Here is an 18,451-nt window from a genome sequence, read left to right as displayed (position 1 = left end):
TACAGATATTTTACTGGGACTCCTACTATAGTGCAGGTGTCCAGCATCCAATTCCTACCTCACTGGAAATTCCTGTCCTCTGTGGAGAGCACAGCCACAACCTCTGCACCTTGGTCTGCTCCTTTTCCACAGAATCACACAACGTCCTGAGCTGGAAGGGACCCCAAGGATCATCCAGCCCAACTCCTGCTCCTGTACAGATATCCCAAATCCCACTCTGTGCATCCCTGGAGTGATCTCCAAGTGCTGCTGGAGCTCTGTGGGGCTGTGCCCATTCCCTGCCCAGCACCTCTGGGGGAAGAACCTTTCCCTAAAATCCAACCTGAGCATCCCCTGGCACAGCTCCAGCCCTTCCCTGGGCTCCTGTCACTGCTCACCATTTTGCTTTTCATTTCCCTCAATTTCTTGCAGGTTTTCCCTACAGAAAAGAGCAACACCTGAGCAACTCCATCCTCCTTAGGTGCTGCTGAGGGAGCAGGGCACGTTAACCCTGCTTTGCTGGTGGACAATTTGGCTCTGTGTGTGTCACCCCTCGGTTTATCTGTGTGTCCCCTTGGCCAGCGTCCCAGAGCAGAGCCAGTGCAATGGCCCTTGGAGAGTGTTTCCATGCCAAGCCCCACTGATGCTGCCTGCTGGCTGCCAGCAAAGGCTGGAAGGAGGTAATTAGCAGTGGATTTACACCCATCTTTTTTAATATTTCATTTTATTAAATAAAAGCCAGCATGGGTCTGTATTTCCCTCTTCTGAGCACCAAAAGAGCCACAGCCCAAACCCCAGTGCTCCCAAACCCGGGCACCACAGGCTTCTGTGGCAAAATGTTGAGGTTCATTTGAATAAATCTAATTCAACAATCATGGCCACTGTACTGGAATAAATGACTGGATGTTCTACCCTCTCATTTTCATCAGTGATATATTTGGCTTCTAAATCAGGTTAATTAAAAATTGCTGTAGTTAATGTTGGATAAGCAGCAGTTTAACAGGGTTTTTTTGGTTGTTTTTTAGGCTACACAGAACTGCGTTTTCATCGTACCCAGGAATATCTAAACCCTTCCAGCAATCAAGAAGCTCCTTAGAAAGTTATTTGCAGATCCAGTGATTGCAAGCAGAGCACTAATGATGAGGATGTTAAATCAGAAACATCCCTTCTCTCCAGCTCATCAGAAGACAACTATGCCTTTTCCAGGACATTCATTGCTCCACATTCCTCCTCTTTCCTCCTGACAACCTGGCCGGGGGTGCTAAACCAACCCCAGCTCACTTCTTGTGTATTTCCCCTAAAATTGTGTATTTTCCTGTGTTTCTTCATGGGGTTTTGGCACATGGTTTAGTGGAACCCAGACTGGCTGGGGTTGGGAGGGACCTCAAAGACCATCCCAGTCCCCTGCCATGGGCACAGATGGTGATGGCTCTGTGTGCCCTGGTGTTGGGAAGTCCCCTGCTCGTTTGTAAGGGATCTATGTGACAGGCTCTTGGGGCTCCAAGAGGTTCTTCTGACCTTTGCTGCTGGAAAATCCCCCCAAATAAGCCCTGAATCCCCCAAACTGCTGCAGTCTTTAGTAATAATCCTTAATTACCAGTCCTCAGTCACCAGCCATGACAAACACAGTCCTGTGTTGTCACAAATGTTTCACCTGTGCCCTCTGACGTGCCACCAGCACTCACCCACTGCCAAAATCAGGAAAAAACCTCCTTTACTCAGACCAAAATTTGCAGCATTGGGGTTATGCCTTAAAAAAGAGCCTGAAATAAGTCAAAGCACAAGAAGAGTGAGGTTTGGGGCAAGATTTTCCATCCAGCTGAGTACTGAAGGATTTATTTCAGGCAGATGAAAGTAACTGTGCATTTATAGAATCACAGAATTGTTTCACTTGGAAAAGACCTTCAGGACCATCAGGTCCAAGCCCACCCCAGCACAGCCAAGGCCACCACTGACCCATGTCCCCAAATGCCACATCCACACCTATTTTAAAACCCTCCAGGGCTGGGGATTTAACTGGTTTTCCTCCTTTTTTTTGGGTTTATTTTATGCTCGGCAGGACTCTTCCTTCCCGTGGTATCTTTTGTTGTTCTGAAGGTAAGTTATGGCTGGGTTTGCATTCATTTCAGCTCAAATAAATATGATTTCTATCAAGGAAGCTTTAATAGCTTTGGATGCCAAAAGAAGCCCTGCGCTGCACTATCATCCACTCTGATCTCATAAACTTTGATAAGTGCTGACCTCCAGCAAGAAAACTTGTCCTTTCTATTTTAAGGCAAAGCAGAGATGGGAAAGGTACAGGAAAATTAGTGTGGATTGCTCCTTTTTTTGGACATAGTGAAAAATAAGAAAGCAGCAGAATCTGGGGCAATTTGTGCCAGAAGAAACATGCCTGGAAATTCCCAGCACTCAAAATCCAGCAGGTTTAAAAATACATGAGGCATTTTTTATTTAGCAGGGCCTGTTGTGATTGGACAAAGGGAAAGGTTGCAAACTGCAGGAGGGTTGATTTAGATTAGATATGAGGGTGACATTTCTTACAATGAGGGTGATAAAACATTGGCACAGGGTGGCCAAGAAGCTGTGGCTGCCCCTGGATCCCTGGAAGGGTCCAAGACCAGATTGGATAGAGCAGCCTGGGATAATGCAAGGTGTCCCTGCCTATGGACACTGGATGACCTTTAAAATGTCCCTTCTGACTCAAAACTACTCAATAATGCTATAATTTTTATATCCTCTTGGTTTTGAGCCTTTGGATTTGTTTGTTGGCTCTTCTTCACCTCCCTAATAATCCCAAACCAGCTCCCACACAGAAGAAAAAGCTGAGCTCCCCCATGACGGTGCCCATGCCTTACATCCCCTTGGGTACAAAACAAAATCAGGATCCAACAACCAGGAATGATCTCAGGAGAGGTGACACCACCAAAGCCTGCAGCATCCTGCTCTGATTTTCCCTCTGGAAAACCCAAGACACCTCCTGTAAACTCCTGCTCCTGCTGCTGACAGTGCTCCCCTCCTGCCATTCTGTCCTGCCTCGTCACCTTGAATGAAAAATAACAGCAAGAGGCTCAATCCCACTTGACATCTAATGTCAGGAAGAGAAAGAAAACATCCTTTACTTCCTATGGATCTGCACATGACAGGACTCTGTCTCTGCTGGGCTTGAGGCCTTGCACTGGTGCAGAAGGAGAGAAAATGAGATGAAGAATATTGAACAAAATTTATTAGATTCCTCGCAGAAGAAATCCAAAGTTGTTTTGTGGCTTATTTTAATTTAATATCATCTCCACAATCAATAGGAGTAAGAAAGGCAGTGTTCATTTAATCTCCTCCCCAGGGAAAACACACAGCACTCCAGCTCTGGAAGGCACTGGCTGAGCAGCTTTAAAAATCACCACACAATAACTGTGCAAAGCAAAAAGTACACAGGGCTGCATCAAGCAGGTATTTTAAAGCCATCTTTAATTTTTCATGTATTTTAAATGTTTCTGTAGCAAAATGACCTAAATAACACCCAATACATAAGTGCTAAGGCTATGAAGGTTCTCCTGAAATTCTTGAAAGAGAATTTGCTTCTCTTTGGCTACAGAGCCCATGCTTGGTCCATGGTCTCAGGCTCCCACTCACTGGGAATTGTCACTTCCAACACTGAATTCCAGAAAGTGCCATTTCACTTTTTCAAGAGTAGTTTCATTGACCATTATCTGATCAAGGCCTTAATTGCTACAAGCAGCTGACTTTAATTTACAAGACAAAATATTCTCCTTTTTTCTTTTCCTTCACCAGTCTCAAGCAGCACAGACTCCTCAAAGTGACCATGTCACAAGGATTTTTACAGGCTGATAAAGTCCCTTATCTAAGGGCAGGACAAAGCACCATAAACCCACGCTTCAGCTCCTTGAGCTGCCAAGGACTCCAGCTCCACACTCGCTGCAACTGAGAGCTCAATTAACCACCAGCAATCCCTGCAAGGAGAGGGCAGGCAGCCACACAAACCTGTCCCTCTTGTGGCATTCACTGCACTGAGGTGGGTCAATATGAGATAAATCTGAGGTAAAATTGCTGCCCAGGGCACAGGTGAGTCCCCATACCTGAATGGGGTGGATGTGGTGCTTGGGGACATGGGTCAGTGGTGGCTCTGGGGCAATGGCTGCACTCAGTGTTCCTGAAGGGCTTTTCCAACCCAATTCTGTGCTTCTGTTTTACCAATCCTCCCTCTAAACCCTGTTAGCCACTGTCCAGCCCTTTGTTTGTGCTGAGTGACAGCTTTGAAGCTGCAGCAGCCCCAGGAACATTCCTGCTTCATGATCACCTCCTCGGGTCAGCCAGATGGAGCCAAAGCATTTTCCCCTGCACAACACTTTCATGTTCTATTTTAAGCCCATCCAGCATTTCTCATTCTTTAGTGTCCAGCCCTCAGAAACTCTTCAAAAACAGGATTTGCAAGCACCTTCTCAGGACAAATATGTGAGAAGCCTCATGCCTTCAACTACTCCCAGCTGTAAATCCATTCCCTTTAGAGCTATTGGGAATTCATTCCTGCAGAGAATCCCACGTGGGGAAATGAGTGATGCGCAGCTTTGGTACTTGAGGAATTACCCCACAAGTGAGAAATGAGAGAGCAGACACTATGTAGGCTCCCTGGCACGGCTCCACCAAGCCTCCAGCAGCCAGACTCACAGGAAAGGCTCCTGAAGGTTGGTTTTGGGAGCAGTGACAGCGGAAAGAACGTGCCTGGAGATGGGACGGGGAGGGGACACGGGGAAGGGAGCCGAGCAGGACATCTGGGAGCTCCTCCTGCAGTGGAAACCAGCCTGCAGAGAGGAAGAGCTGCAGCATTTCCCAAAGGACTCGCAGCAGGGCTGTCACCAAAGCTTGCTCTCCCATGCCATGAATCAATCTCATTCCAGAAGGATCTCCCAGCCTGCCTGGCTCCTCACACAGCTGCAGAGCTCCGGGCTGAGGCTGTGTATCTCCTCCTGCATTTTGGAATGTCCCTCAGCACGGGGGATTTAGGGAGGGGACCTCTGAGCAGCCTCTCACACAGGGCAGTGCCAGACCTTCCCTGCTCAGTTTCAAACACCTCTGGGTGAATCCTGCTCTGCCAGCTCAGGGCAGGGAGGATGGGATAACCTCTCCTTCCTTCCCTCATCACACTGATCCATTTGGCACATTTCCATGGCAAGTTCTACCCAAACCTCTCCCTACAAGCAGCCAGGTGAATGCACCTGGATGCTGCAGGAGCCCAGGGGCTGGAGCAGGTTTCATTTCCCACTGATCATCCCACACAAGCACAGCTACCCCATCACTCACTCACCTCCCTGCCACGAAACTATTCCAGCCCACTCATGCTAAATGCGTGTAAAAATAGAGGAAAAGCTGAAAGCAAGGGTGGGACTGTTCTGAAGAGCAAGTTAATGGATGGTTGAGAATCCAGCACTTCTGAAGGCTCTGAGGATAATAAATGCATTTGTTCCCATGAAAAAATGCCACCCCCTTATTACTGTTTCAAGCCTCATCAGCCCAAGAGTGGAGCAGTCAAATGAATGTGGATGCACCAGACACAGCAAGGGCTTTAAAAAAAGATTTGCTCTCACATTTGACAATCTGACTCCTGGAGACCTTTTCCAGTTGATTTTTTTCCCTGAAAGGTCCTTCCCTTTAAATAAACAGCAACCATTGCCTGCTCATTACACAGAGCCATGCAAAACCAACTATGGATTCCCTCCGTCCTGTAAATATTTTGCTCAAATTCCACTGGTGTGAAAGCACAGCTCCTCAAGGAATTTTCCCCAGGGCTTACCCACATTTTACCTGGTGAGCACAAGGCTTGGAGGCCAAGGATGGGAACTCCACAGGCACCACCTGCAACCACACAGAGAAACCCAACCAGCCCAAAATCCCCACAGGGATCTGGCAGGAAATATTGCCTTTTATGCCCATTTCCTTTCTGAAGCACTGCTGCCAGGGCTGGGAGTGGCACAGGGGTGATGGGGACAAAAGCTCCAGCCCTGGCAGGACAGCTGAGCCACGAGGCACTGCCTGTCTGTCCCCATCCCACAGGTGGGGTGACACAATGGGGTCCTGGAGGAGCTTTTCCCAGCTGGAGCTCACAGGCAAGGGGATGGATGGATGGATGGATGGATGGATGGATGGATGGATGGATGGATGGATGGATGCATGGATGGATGGATGGATGGATGGAAGCACTGTTGTGGACACACATAGCCCTGATTTTCTCTTGCTCAAACCACATTTGCTTTCAAACCATTTTTTAAAGGCTCTCTTTTGCAAGCTCTAGGACAAAAGAGATTGTTCCATTCTTATTTCAATTCCACCTCAGTTTTACTTCCCACCTACATCCAAAACAATCCTCCCAGGCCTTACTGCAGCTGTCTGGGTATGGGATGTGTTTGGATGAGCAAAACTCATCCTGAAAACTGGGAGCAAGTGTCCAAAAATATTAGAGAGATTGTTGCCTGCTTAGTGCACAGGCTATAAATAAACCAGAGTGACAGAACTTGTCAGACTGTCAATCAATATCACTTCTGGGCCACAGACATATGTCACATCCTCTCCTGTGCTCAGACAAGGCTCTGTGGGAAAGAACTTCTGGAAAAGGCTTTAAGTTGTGCAATATTGATTCTCCTTGCAATGATTTGCTTCGTTCTGTATGTGGAGAATCCCAAACAGGGTATGAACAGCCCCTACTGATAAAATAAAAGGCTTTGTTGCTCCACAGAAAGTGGAAGCCTGAGATAAAGAAGCTCCTTTGCAGTTTTTCTTAAATACTCAGTTGTGGCTCAAGCTTATCCAATAAGGCTCCCCAGGGAAATATTCAGCTGGAAAGATTTAAAATAAATTAAGAAGGCAGAAGAGTGCTCAGTTTGAAACAGACCATGTGGTATTGGAAGCCCAGGATGGTTTGAGTTGGGAGGGACCTTAAAGCCACCCAGTTCCACCCCCCTGCCATGGCAGGGACACCTTCCAGTGTCCCAGGTGCTCCAAGCCCCGTCCAGCCTGGCCTGGACACTGCCAGGAATGCCTTCATTTGCTTTTCAATAGTGAATTTGCCATTCCCTGAATTTGTGGAGGATGAGGAGAGCCTCACCTGGAGGCTCCTGCTGTGCCCTGGCAGAGTTTTTATGGCAGCTCCAGAGGGGGGAGAAGGCCCTTTCTGGAGGAGCTGGGAATGGAAATGCAGGCAGGACTCCGTGCTCTCCATGCCCTCAGGTTACAGCAAGGCATTTACAATAATATTTACAGTATTTACAATAGCCCTTTGTGATGTCCAAAATGCACTTGTTCATCTGGCTAATTCTCAATCCATCCTTTTCAGCTCTGCTCCCTAGCCAAGGGCCAAAAAGAGAATCAGTTAAAAACTGAGTTTTCTGCTCCAGCTGTAATTCCCGCTCTGTCACAGAGTGTGGTCCATAAAAACCCCTGTGCTCCCAGCTAGGGAAAGGCAACTGCTCCACATTCCTGATGCCTTCCTAGATCCTGGATATGGGAATTTGTCCCTGTTTTCTGTCTATTGTCATTTATTTTTTCTGCAAACTGGTGTTTGCAACAACTGGGTAGAACAGAATCCTGGAATGGTTTGGATTGAAAGAGGTGATGGCAAAAAGCTCCTGCCTTTTAGTTTTTCTTATTCCAAATGCTTGGATTGAATTTGCCAGGTTTAGAACTGCCTTAAAAAATTATATTCCAGGTGTGTGGCCAAAGCCAAGGTGCCCAGCAATGCCCTGAGCATGATCAATGATTAACACAACAGAAACTGCCTGGTAATTAATCAATTAAACAGTAATCCATCAATTAATTGACTAATTAAGTCTCTCTGTAGCACAACATAGTCCTGGCTCCCATCTCTGCTTTTTACACTCCACTTTGTCCTCTGGCACTGGCAGCATCCTCCTGATTTCATCCTTGATTCACACCCTTGAACAACATCTCTGGGGACACCACGTTTCCTTTTTCAGCTCATTTTAGTAATAGGCAGCTCCAGAACAGTCAAAACAATGCTACAAATCACATTACTGCCCCAAAGGGCCAGTTTCAAAGTACAAACGTCATGATTTTCATTTGCAAAGCTAAAAATTCAAAATGATAAAATATTTAGGGTTACAAGAAGAGGCCAAGCTCTAGGAAGATTCAGGTTTAGGGATCCCAACAGCCTTAGATATTGAAATTTTGAAATGCTCATTAACTTTCAAATGTCCATATGGTATTTTGGACATTTTGGCCTCAGACCAGAGAAGTGAATTGCTCTCGAATCCATTGGCTATGGACAAACACAGCAGCAGATGGAGCACACAGAGAATATTAACAAAAGCAGGTTTTGGGTGTTAAAAGGCTTAATGGGTCTCTCACACGTATTTGGGCCAGGAGATGGGATTCAAATTATGCTTGGGGGAAGCTGAGAATCCCTAATATTTGAACTGGCAAAACTCCACAGTGCTGTTTGACAAACGGCTCTGGTGGAAATAAAATCTGATTTCACCAGCTTGGAAGTGCAAAGGTTCTGCCAGAAAGGCAGCAGGGATACAGTGATCCCACACAGATCCCTCATCTCAAGGTTTTTGTCACTGATTTTCCAGCCAAGAGCTGGGATGAGATGCCCTGACCCTTGAAAATCCTACCAGCTCCTGCCCAACTCACCAAAACCCAGGGAGGAAGAACAGCACTGGAATCATGGGGCTGTGCAGAATTTATTACTTCTGGTTCATAAACTGAATTTTCAACCCCTAAAGAAGTGTTATAAACCATGCTCATGGCCTATAATCCCTCTTCTAAAAAAAAAAAAAAAAAAACCACAAACCCAAGCAATTTCTGGGAATACTTGAATTAGAGTTATGTTTTTGCACCTGGTGTTCTGGTAGAGTGTCTCTTCAGAAAGCTTAGGAAGAAAAAAAATTCAAAAAATCAAATAGAAATCCTTTCCCTCCATCCTGTAAATATTTTATTCCTTACAAAAAGCCCAGAAGAAACTCCAAACATAATAAACCCCACAGCTGAGGGATGTTTTAGCACAGTTTTCATTTGCTTGCTTTAAAACAAGGATTTCTACACTGGCTCAACTCAGCAAAGCACTTACTAATTAAGTAAATTACATTTTATGGTTGAGGTGCATCCTCCTGGTTGCTAAAGCAGGTTGAAAGTGATAAATTTGTGGCAGCTCCTCTTTTACTTGTTTTTAACACAGGGAAGCAGGGAAGCTTGTTTAAAAACAAAAACCCCAAGATTTGTGTGGGGCAATTATTTCACATGGATAACTGGGAGACCCCTGCGACTCCCAGGGTGGATGGCAGATGGGGAGCGAGGGAGGAGGATGGAAAATGATTTCATGGAAAGGATTGTCCAGGCTGCCCAGGGAAGTGGTGGAGTCCCCATCCCCAGAGGGATTTAAAAAATGAGGTTGCCCAAAGCTCCATCCGAGCTGGCCCCGGAGACTCCCAGGGACAGGGGAATTAGAGGCCCTGAGGGCACTCTCTGCACCCTCATTTAAAAGGGCACTGCTGGGTTCTGTTTAGGGAATAGCTGTGACTTTCACATCCTCTAGGATTCGGGGATTCTCTGCTGTGATCCCAGCAATCCTCTCAGGAATTCAGTCCAGGAGCCGGTTTCTGGGCAGGAACGTGGGGACCTGGCAAACCCAAAATGAGTCACTGTGCTGCAGGTAGGGAGGTTGCCTTATAAATAACACATCCAGTGTGGCTGGGAAACAGCAAAAAGGATCAGCAGCTCCCTCCAGGAATAGCAAATGGGAGTAATGGACTGGGATGGAAAAGGGAGAGGGAAAAAGAGAAAAGCTCGGGAGTGAAAGGAGTGAAAGATCTCGAGCACAATAAAACCAGAGGGTTCACATCAGCCCCCTCCTCTACTGAGGGCTGCTGGGTTGAAAAAATCAGCTTAAAAAAGACAAGATGACTAATTATGGTTTGGGACTCAGAACATCAGCAGGCTTTGGTTTCACCAGCAGAACCTGAGGGATGATTTAAGTGAGGAGTGAAGAGGCACCCAGGGGAATCTCTCAGACAGACTTAAAAATTGTTACCCAAAACACATACAACAGTATAAAACTGCCATTAATTCATGGCATCAAATATACTGCATAACATACCATTTGGGGCATTTGAAACTGAAAATAGCAATATATACACATGGGTATGGATTATGGAGAGAATCACTGAATGCTTGGTGGAAAAGGACATTAAAGCTCATGCAGTTCCCCCCTGCCATGGGCAGGGACAGATTCCACTGTCCCAGCTTGCTCCAAGCCTCATCCAACCTGGCCTTGGACAATTCCAGGGATCCAGAGGCAGCCACAGCTTCTCTGGGCAACCTGTTTACAGAGCCAAAACTCCTGGCAGGTTTTGCCTTCTGCCTAAAAACGTTAACAGGAGCAGTTGAGAAATAAAGGATCGGCCCAGGCCGTGTCTACATTCAGAAATAACTAAAATAGGTAAAATAAACCGAGTTTGTATTTATCCTGGCACAACATGACTGGCAGCACAAGGTCCCTCACCAGTTCTTCTGTAGGCAGTGGTGCTGCTCTCCCTTTAGATGCCCTGGAATCCTCCTCTGCCTGGATTTGTGCCTCCCACTCCATCCCAGCACGTCTCAGACCTCCTGTCATCCACAAAGTCCTGGTCTACTTCCAAGCAGGGCAAGCAGAAAAGCATCTATTTTATTGGATGGGGTTATTTTAAAAGCTCTATGGAAAGAATGCACTGAAATTATTCTAAATCCTCAGCTCTACAAAAGACTGAGACAATTCCTCATCTCTGAGCTCTTTATGGGTACACACATTGCAGCTGTGGCTGCCCCTGGATCCCTGGCAGTGTCCCAGGCCAGGCTGGACAGGGCTTGGAGCACCCTGGGACAGTGGGAGGTGTCCCTGCCTGTGATGGCAAAGGAGGCTCTGAGGAAGCTTTCCCATGGCCTAAAGAAATCAGCAAATTCCTCCAGGAATCTGGTTTTAACAGACTGATGGGAAATGGAGCTGCCTTAGGAATCACTCCTGAAGATTTTGCTGTTTGTTTTAAGCACAAGCAAGTGCCAGTTCCAGGTCACCTGGCATACATCAGGCGGTCAAAGGCGGTTTGGTGTCACCTCGGTGACATCCTGGGCGTCCTTGCTGGCACAAAGTGACTCCTTTGGGTCAAACACCCACAGGCAGCTGCTCAGGCAGCGCTCCTGCTCAATGCCAATGAACTTCTGCACACTTCCAGGACAAGATCAATGCCTTGCAATTAATTTATCCCAGTGACTGACCTGCAGGATCTCCTCACAGCAATAAATTGAGGGAAACCACGACAGAACAGCAGCCTCATTTCCAATGTGGAATTCTAACATGTGGCACTCACCCCCTGCTTCTCCAGGCCACCTATGGCTCAAATCCAAGCTGTTGTCCTTAAATAAATTGAAATGAGACCTGAGATCCAAAATCCAGCTGAAGGCAAGCAGTGCCCCAGCACTGCCATCAAGAACTGAGCTTTCTGCTCCAACCCTTTTCAGAAATTACAGGACCAACAGCAAAGAAATTGGGAAATATAACAAGGATTGAAAGACTCAGTTTTAGCATTTAATTTCCAGTAAAACAAATTAATTAGAAGTCTGGAATTCTCTACATTTACTTTGGAAGCATTTCAGGAAATGTATACTAGTTCAAAGTACCACAGAGTCACAGACAGGTTGGGTTGGAAGGGATCTGAAAGCTCATCCAATTCCAACCTCTGAGTAGGCAGGGACACCTTCCACCACCCCAGGTTGCTCCAAGCCCCAGCCAGCCTGGACACCCCAGAGATGGGGCAGCCACAGCTTGGGAAATGTCTTGTAAATGTCACAGAGAAGAAATGACCTGAGGCCAGTTTGTCACTGTCACAGCTCTGGCTGAATAAGGTTTAAAAATGCATGAAGACAATCAGCTCCTTTTGCAGCAGGTTTTCCTCCCTATCAAAAATAAACTAACACACAAACCATTTAAAACAGATTTGTAAAGGGCCCTCACAGGCTGTAAGTCACAACTAGAAACGCTTTCAATGCCATAAAATAGAAGTTTTATAGCAGAATATTTTGTATAACATTTCAGACTGGTTTGAGTTGGAAGAGACTTTAAAAAAGATCTAATTCCAATCATCAGCCAAGGGCAGGGACACCTTCCACCATCCCAGCTTGCTCCAAGCCCCATCCAACCTGGCCTTGGACACTTGCAGGGATGCAGGGGCAGCCACAGCTTCTCTGGGTACCCTGTGCCAGGCTTTACCACCATCACAGGAAGGAATTTTTCCCAATATCCCATCTAATTATAGTTATTCCATGACCATACTGCTGTGAGTTGTAGTGCATGGGGAAAGCAGGAGAGAAAGTTGAGTGTTGAGAACTGTCATAAGTCCCATGGCAAGCTGCTGGAGGAGTTTATTGCAATAAATAGAGGCCTTTGGGATCCAAAGTCTGACCACAGTGCCTTGGACTGGTCCAGGGTTATCAGCCAAGTGGAGGAAAGGAATTTCCAGAATGGGCCTATTTACCAGCAGAAGTATTTCAGGAAGGGAATTATTGTGGGCATGATGTCACACATTCCATAGAACACTTAGATGTGCTCACTAAAAAGAAAGAATGGAATGGAAGGAATAGAAGAGATTAGAATGGAATTGTTCAGTTGGAAGGGATCTACAACAATCAGTCCAGCTGCAAACTGGGCTCAGTTCAAAGGTTCAGTCAGTAAAAATTGATATCTGCAGCTTCAGTGCTCACCCTGTAGGAACCTGAAAAACTGGAGAATAAAAAGTGCTTAGGAGAATAGCTCAAGGAACGAGCTTAGGAGAATGGATCAAGGAATAGCCATCTCTGCAGACAGAGCCATTAATAGCCACTCACCTCCCAGCTGCAAATTCCAGGCTCTCCACAGCCAATCCTCACCCTCCTTAAATGTCTCTTCTCATCACTGTAACCCTCTCAGCCTGCTCAAAGCCCAGTGTTTTAATCTTGCAATATTAAAGATGATTCTAGCAGGCACTTCAAAAGAAAAGGAGCCAATAAGAAACAAACAGTTGGAGGTCAGGGGCTTTCCCTGCTCGGCTCACAAAATAAAGAGGTGAGATTCCTTCCCCCCTCAGTTCCTCTGTGCAGATTTTAATTGCTTTTCTGACATCTACAGAATGTAATCTTCTTCCTGTGTTGTTCCTAGGATTAGGGCAGGACGAAGGTAAAGCTATTTTTGATTAATATGGAAATCAGAAATTACTTTCCAGAGAAAACTGGGGACTGCTCCTAATGCTGCTTTATCTTTGGGGAATTACAAATCTGAAGAGTAACAAGAGTGAGATGGCAGCTCACTCAGTCTTCCAACCTGTGCAAAATATGCTAAAAGACTTTCAAAAATCTCTTCTGATGGAAATATGTGATTAATACAGTTAAGGGAGTGTTCAAGCTGAAGACAAAGAGAGTTAAATCCCCACGGAACAGAGAACATCAGTTTATCTGAGGGGAAAAAAAGGTGGGGAGGCCACATGGTGCAAAGAAATCTTCCTGTGTTTGAGGAGAAATGTAGTAGCTAATGTAATGGTTAAATTTGTTCCCAATTCAATGCTGTTCTTGCTGAAGTGCAAAATATTCCTCATGACCATTCAGCTGAATTTCTAATGGGTGAAAATGTAAAGAATTCGGTGGCGCTCAGATCCTATTTGTGTGAAGGGAAGAATTTAGAGGGAAATTAATAAATAGGAGGGGATAGAGTGAAAGGACAAAAGGGGATGGCTTTAAACTGAAGGAAGGCAGGGATGGATGGCATATTGGGAAGGAATTCTGGCAGTGAGGGTGGGCAGGCCCTGGCACAGGTGCCCAGAGCAGCTGTGGCTGCCCCTGGATCCCTAAAATGTCCAAGGCCAGGCTGGATGGGGCTTGGAGCAGCCTGGGACAGTGGGAGGTGTCCCTGACATGGCAGGGGGTGGGAATGGATGGGATTTAAGTCCCTCCTAAGTCAAACCAGTCTGGGATTCTGTACCTGGGGAAAAAGACTCAAAGCCATGCCAGCAGTGCCTGCAGGAGTAGGAGACTGGAGATGATCTAGGAGTAAAACAGGGACATCCTGGCAGGTCTGAGCCTGGGGAATTTCCCTTGAGATCCCTGTGAAGTTCTCCCCAAACCCTGTTCCCACAGAGCCACGTGTGTTCACTGAACAATGGGAAACCAACCATATACTGTACTGCTTTTTAATGTTATCGCTGGATGCATGAGATTTAATGGGATTTTCAAATGGAATGGCAGCACTTCAGCTGTGCCTGGAAACAAAGGCATTGACTCTGCCTACCAGAGAGGAGTGAAAAGGAGACAACTGCATTTTATCTTGAAAGCCCTCAGACACTTTCAAACAGATCCAGGAATCAAAAGCTCTGTGTAAAGAGAAGAAAAGCCCTTCAGGACCTCTTGGGCCACGCTTCTGTTTTTAAAAATGACAAGATGTGGGAGTAGGATATTTAGTGTAAAGATACAATGTGGGAGCACGAGGCCTGGCATGTCCAAAATTGATTTAGATGTGGGAAAATGCTGAAGCCTGCAAACTCAGAGGTTCAGCTTTGTGTGCTGGAGAGAAAAAAATACCCAGTGACATTGCCACGTTCTGTGGGGATCCAGCAGCACAATGGGGATATTTATATATATATATATATATAAAGTAATTCCCCATTGGCCTGTCCTTCCATGCCTTGTCCCCAGCCCCTCTGCAGCTCTCCTGGAGCCCCTTCAGGCCCTGCCAGGGCTCTGAGCTCTCCCTGGAGCTTCTCCTCTCCAGGGGAGCCCCCCCAGCTCTGCCAGCCTGGCTCCAGCCCTGCAGCAGCTCTGGGGCCTCCTCTGGGCTCTCTCCTGTTCCTGCTGTGTCCCCAGGGCTGCAGGTGGGCTCTCACCTGGGCTCAGGGGCAGAATCCCCCTGTCCTGCTGCCCACACTGAGGGATCAGCCCAGGGGATCTGGGCTGCTGGAGCACGGGGCCGGATTCTCCCGCAGGAATATAAATCACACAATTACAATATTATTTTAGCAGTTGGCCATGGTGACATTTCCTGCTGTTAGGTGGCTCTGGTCCTGCCAGGATAGATTAGCAAGGCTCACCAAACATTTTGTTTGGCTGAGGAGCTGCTGAAGGGCACTGCCTCCTTATTCCATTAAAAGCGCCGCAGGAGCCCGGTAACATTTTCCTGTTGATCTCCACTGCTCTGATAAATGGAAAGCTCATCCCTGCCTCCAGGAGGAGAGGAGACATTTTTAGGAAGGGAAGCCAATTTCCCCTCAGCGTTATTGAGTTAAAGCAGGTAGCTGAGTTTCCAAAGGTGTTAAGGTTTTGTTGGTCTCCTACTGAGCACTGGCCAAGCTGTTGGAATGGAGACAGAGGAACTTCAGCTCTGCAGGCAAATTCCCACAGAGCAGGGAGGGTGGGTCAGTACATCTATCCTGACACTGATGGAACACATCTGAATGCACAGAGCTTAGAACAATTACTGCTGAGCAGCCCTCAGCACACCAGGGGCGAGAGAAAGGAGAAAAACCCAACCATCTTTGGAGAGATGAACAATCCTTCTCGTTATCAACACTTCATTTAGTATCTCAGTTGCTTAAACCCAATTATATCCAGAAAAGACAACTGTGAATGAAGAGGATCTGAGCAACCCCAGATAATGGCAGAAGATAAAAACCCACTCCAAGAGTAATGACCTGATTTGGCATTCATCAGTCGCTGGGTAATGAGCAAATGCTGATTTCAAATCTAAATTCATGTCAAATGCTTCTGGATAAAATTAACTCCCGGCATATTTCAAAACACCCATTCCAAGTGTCGCTGCTGCTTCCTCCCTTCCCCTCCAGCAGACCACACTCTCTCTTCTTCCACAGCTCCTGCTCTTCCTCCTTCCACCACTTGCCACATTTTTCCAGGCCCTGGTCCTGGAAATGTCCAAGGCCAGGTTGGAAGGGGCTTGGAGCAGCCTGGGATAGGGGAAGGAAGGTGTCCCTGCCCATGGTGGCCTGCTTGGATGAGATGACCTTTAAAGATCCCTCCCATCCCAATCTGTCCTGTGATTTTATGACTCTGAAATATCCCTAAGGATATTTCCCACCCTCTGCCATTTCCCAGTGCCCTGACCCTCTGATCAGCACTCTGAGTGTGCCTCGGCACATCACACATGCAAAGAGTTTGCATTCCATGCAGGAAGAGACAGCCCTGTGTCCTGGTTCTATATTAAACAATAAATTCAGGGCTTTAAAAGTGCAGCACAAGTGGAGACAGGCAGAGGTGTCTCCCAACGAGGTGTGTGTCAGCAGGAGACTGAAAAAAGAGGGAAAATCTCCTCTGTATCCTGCACCACCAACTCCTGGTGTGAGCCTCAGCTCCCCCTGATCCATCCCTGCTTTCCTCTTTGGCCTTACACGTGTTTTTCACACAGGCTGTGCAATCTGTGACTGGCACCCATCTGATATAAACCACTGATTATTTATCTCCCAAGAAGCTGACACTGCAGGAGATTTGTTGTCACTGGTAGCAGTGAACAGATCCAAACACACTGCTTCTGCTTTGGAAATGTTTAGGTTGGAGAAGACCTCAAAGACCATCAAGTCCCACAATTTTCCCAGCACTGACAAAGCCACCACTGCCCCATGTCCTCAAATGTCACATCCACATGGCTTTAAATCCCTAACAGGGATGGGGACTCCACCACTGCCCTGGGCAGTGAGTGCTAGGGCTGGAAAACACTTTTCATGTGGAAATTTTCTCAATATCCAATTTAACCTCCCCTGGCCCAGCCTGAGGCCGTTCCCTCTCCTCCTGTCCCTGTTCCCCCCCAGCTGTCCCCTCCTGTCAGGAGCTGTGCAGAGCCACAAGGTCCCCCCTGAGCCTCCTTTGCTCTAGCTGAGGCCCTGCCCAGCTCCCTCAGCCTCTCCTGGGGCTCCAGCTCCATTGCCATCCCTGGATAAATATGGCCAGAAACCCTTCGTGCCCAGCCATGGCCATCACTCCCAGATGTGCACATACAGATGCCAACAAAAATTACAGATTTCCATTAAAAATGCCCTGGCATCCTCCTGCAGGGTGATGGAGAATTGTGGTAAAAGCTCTCACCACCACCCCAGACCATCAAAGTGTTTGCAAAGACCACAGAACACCAGTTAGACAACAAATTCCCCTAATTCTGGCTGTGTGGAAAGAATGGCACCAAAAAAAAAAAAAAAAAAAATTTCATCTCAGCCTGCAAAGTGTTGGTGGGAAGGGATTATAAGAACAAAAATGTCATGGGCCATGGGTGGAGGACAGGACTCGCACCCAGCAGCCTCCAGAGGAGGCCTCAGGGCCCTTGTTGCCTGCTGCTCCCTACAATTTAACCACTTTTTGACCTTAAAGAACCCTGAAGCTGGTGGGTAATCCAGCTGTGATGAGATTTCCTACTCCTTGATGAAACATCTGAAGCTGCTGTTCAGTCTGTTGAAGGATCCTTTTAAATGTCTGAAGCTGCTTTTTTTCCTGGGGTTTTTTTTAAGGATGAAGGGCACCCAGTGGACACCCGGCAGGGACTGCACAACTTCAGAATAATGGTTCTGCAAAAGCAGGAAAGATCTGACAACAAAGCCTGTTTCTCTCTCCTCCTTGAGCCATTCCTCCACTGACTTCTTGTACTCTGGACAACCAGCTCTGAATCAAGGAGTGGCTTCTCCAGCTCCAGCTTTTCCTGAAGGGGAATTTAAAGCTATTTACTCCCTAAGGGAAAACTCAAGTGGTGTCTCCTACAGACCTGAGCCACGCTGTCCAAACAATATTTCAGCTTGTGTCCATCCCTTCATGGTGTTGCTCTGTGCTTGGGGTGCTGACCGAAGCAGATGTTGAAAAACAACCCCAAATCCCACAGTCCCACTAAAAATACAGGAGAGCTGCTATTTCCAGAACCTTTCTCACCCTTTGGTCAGCTCTGCAGGAAACAGTGAAGGAGGGGAAAACCACAGCTTGTAAGCACAGAGCCTGTGTTGTGCCAATGTTCCTGCACAGGCACTGCCAGTTCTGGGGGGGTCAGAACATTCCTGCGAGTCAAACACCAATTAAATCCATACAGGGAAGGTCTGGAGGGGTAAAATCCAGGCAGGGAAGGTTTGGAGGGGTAAAACCCATCCAGGGGAGGTTTGGAGGGGTAAAGTGATCTGCAAAAGCTCATTCAGCAGCCACAACCAAAGCCCTGAGCAGAACTTTAATCCATCACCCACCCCCACCTGCCACAAACAAGATCCTCTTATCAGCCTGGCCTTTTAATACACCAGCTAAGATATTGACTGTAAAACATTTCTTTCTCTTCCCAGCCCCAAACTGCTGCAGCAAAAGCAATAATCCACCTGCAGCCCCAGCACCCAGGAGGAAGCACTCCTGAGATCCATGGGTTTGTACACGAGCGTGGGACTGACTGTTCAGTGATGCCCAGGAGGGAGCTGGGGTCATGAAC

General features: G+C 47.1%; 1 protein-coding gene across 2 annotated transcripts in view; it reads right to left on the bottom strand.

Moving 5' to 3' along the window:
- Positions 1-18,451, bottom strand: part of FAM168A (family with sequence similarity 168 member A) — a 120,448-nt gene that overhangs the window by 13,180 nt on the left and 88,817 nt on the right. The gene's annotated exons all lie outside the window — the stretch shown is intronic.

Source organism: Melozone crissalis, unplaced genomic scaffold (assembly GCF_028551555.1).
Source record: "Melozone crissalis strain CALT ecotype California unplaced genomic scaffold, PUWL_Pcris_2 ptg000009l_1, whole genome shotgun sequence".
NCBI lineage: Eukaryota > Metazoa > Chordata > Aves > Passeriformes > Passerellidae > Melozone > Melozone crissalis.
Note: the sequence above shows the minus strand (reverse complement) of the source record. Positions and strands in the feature narration are given on the sequence as shown.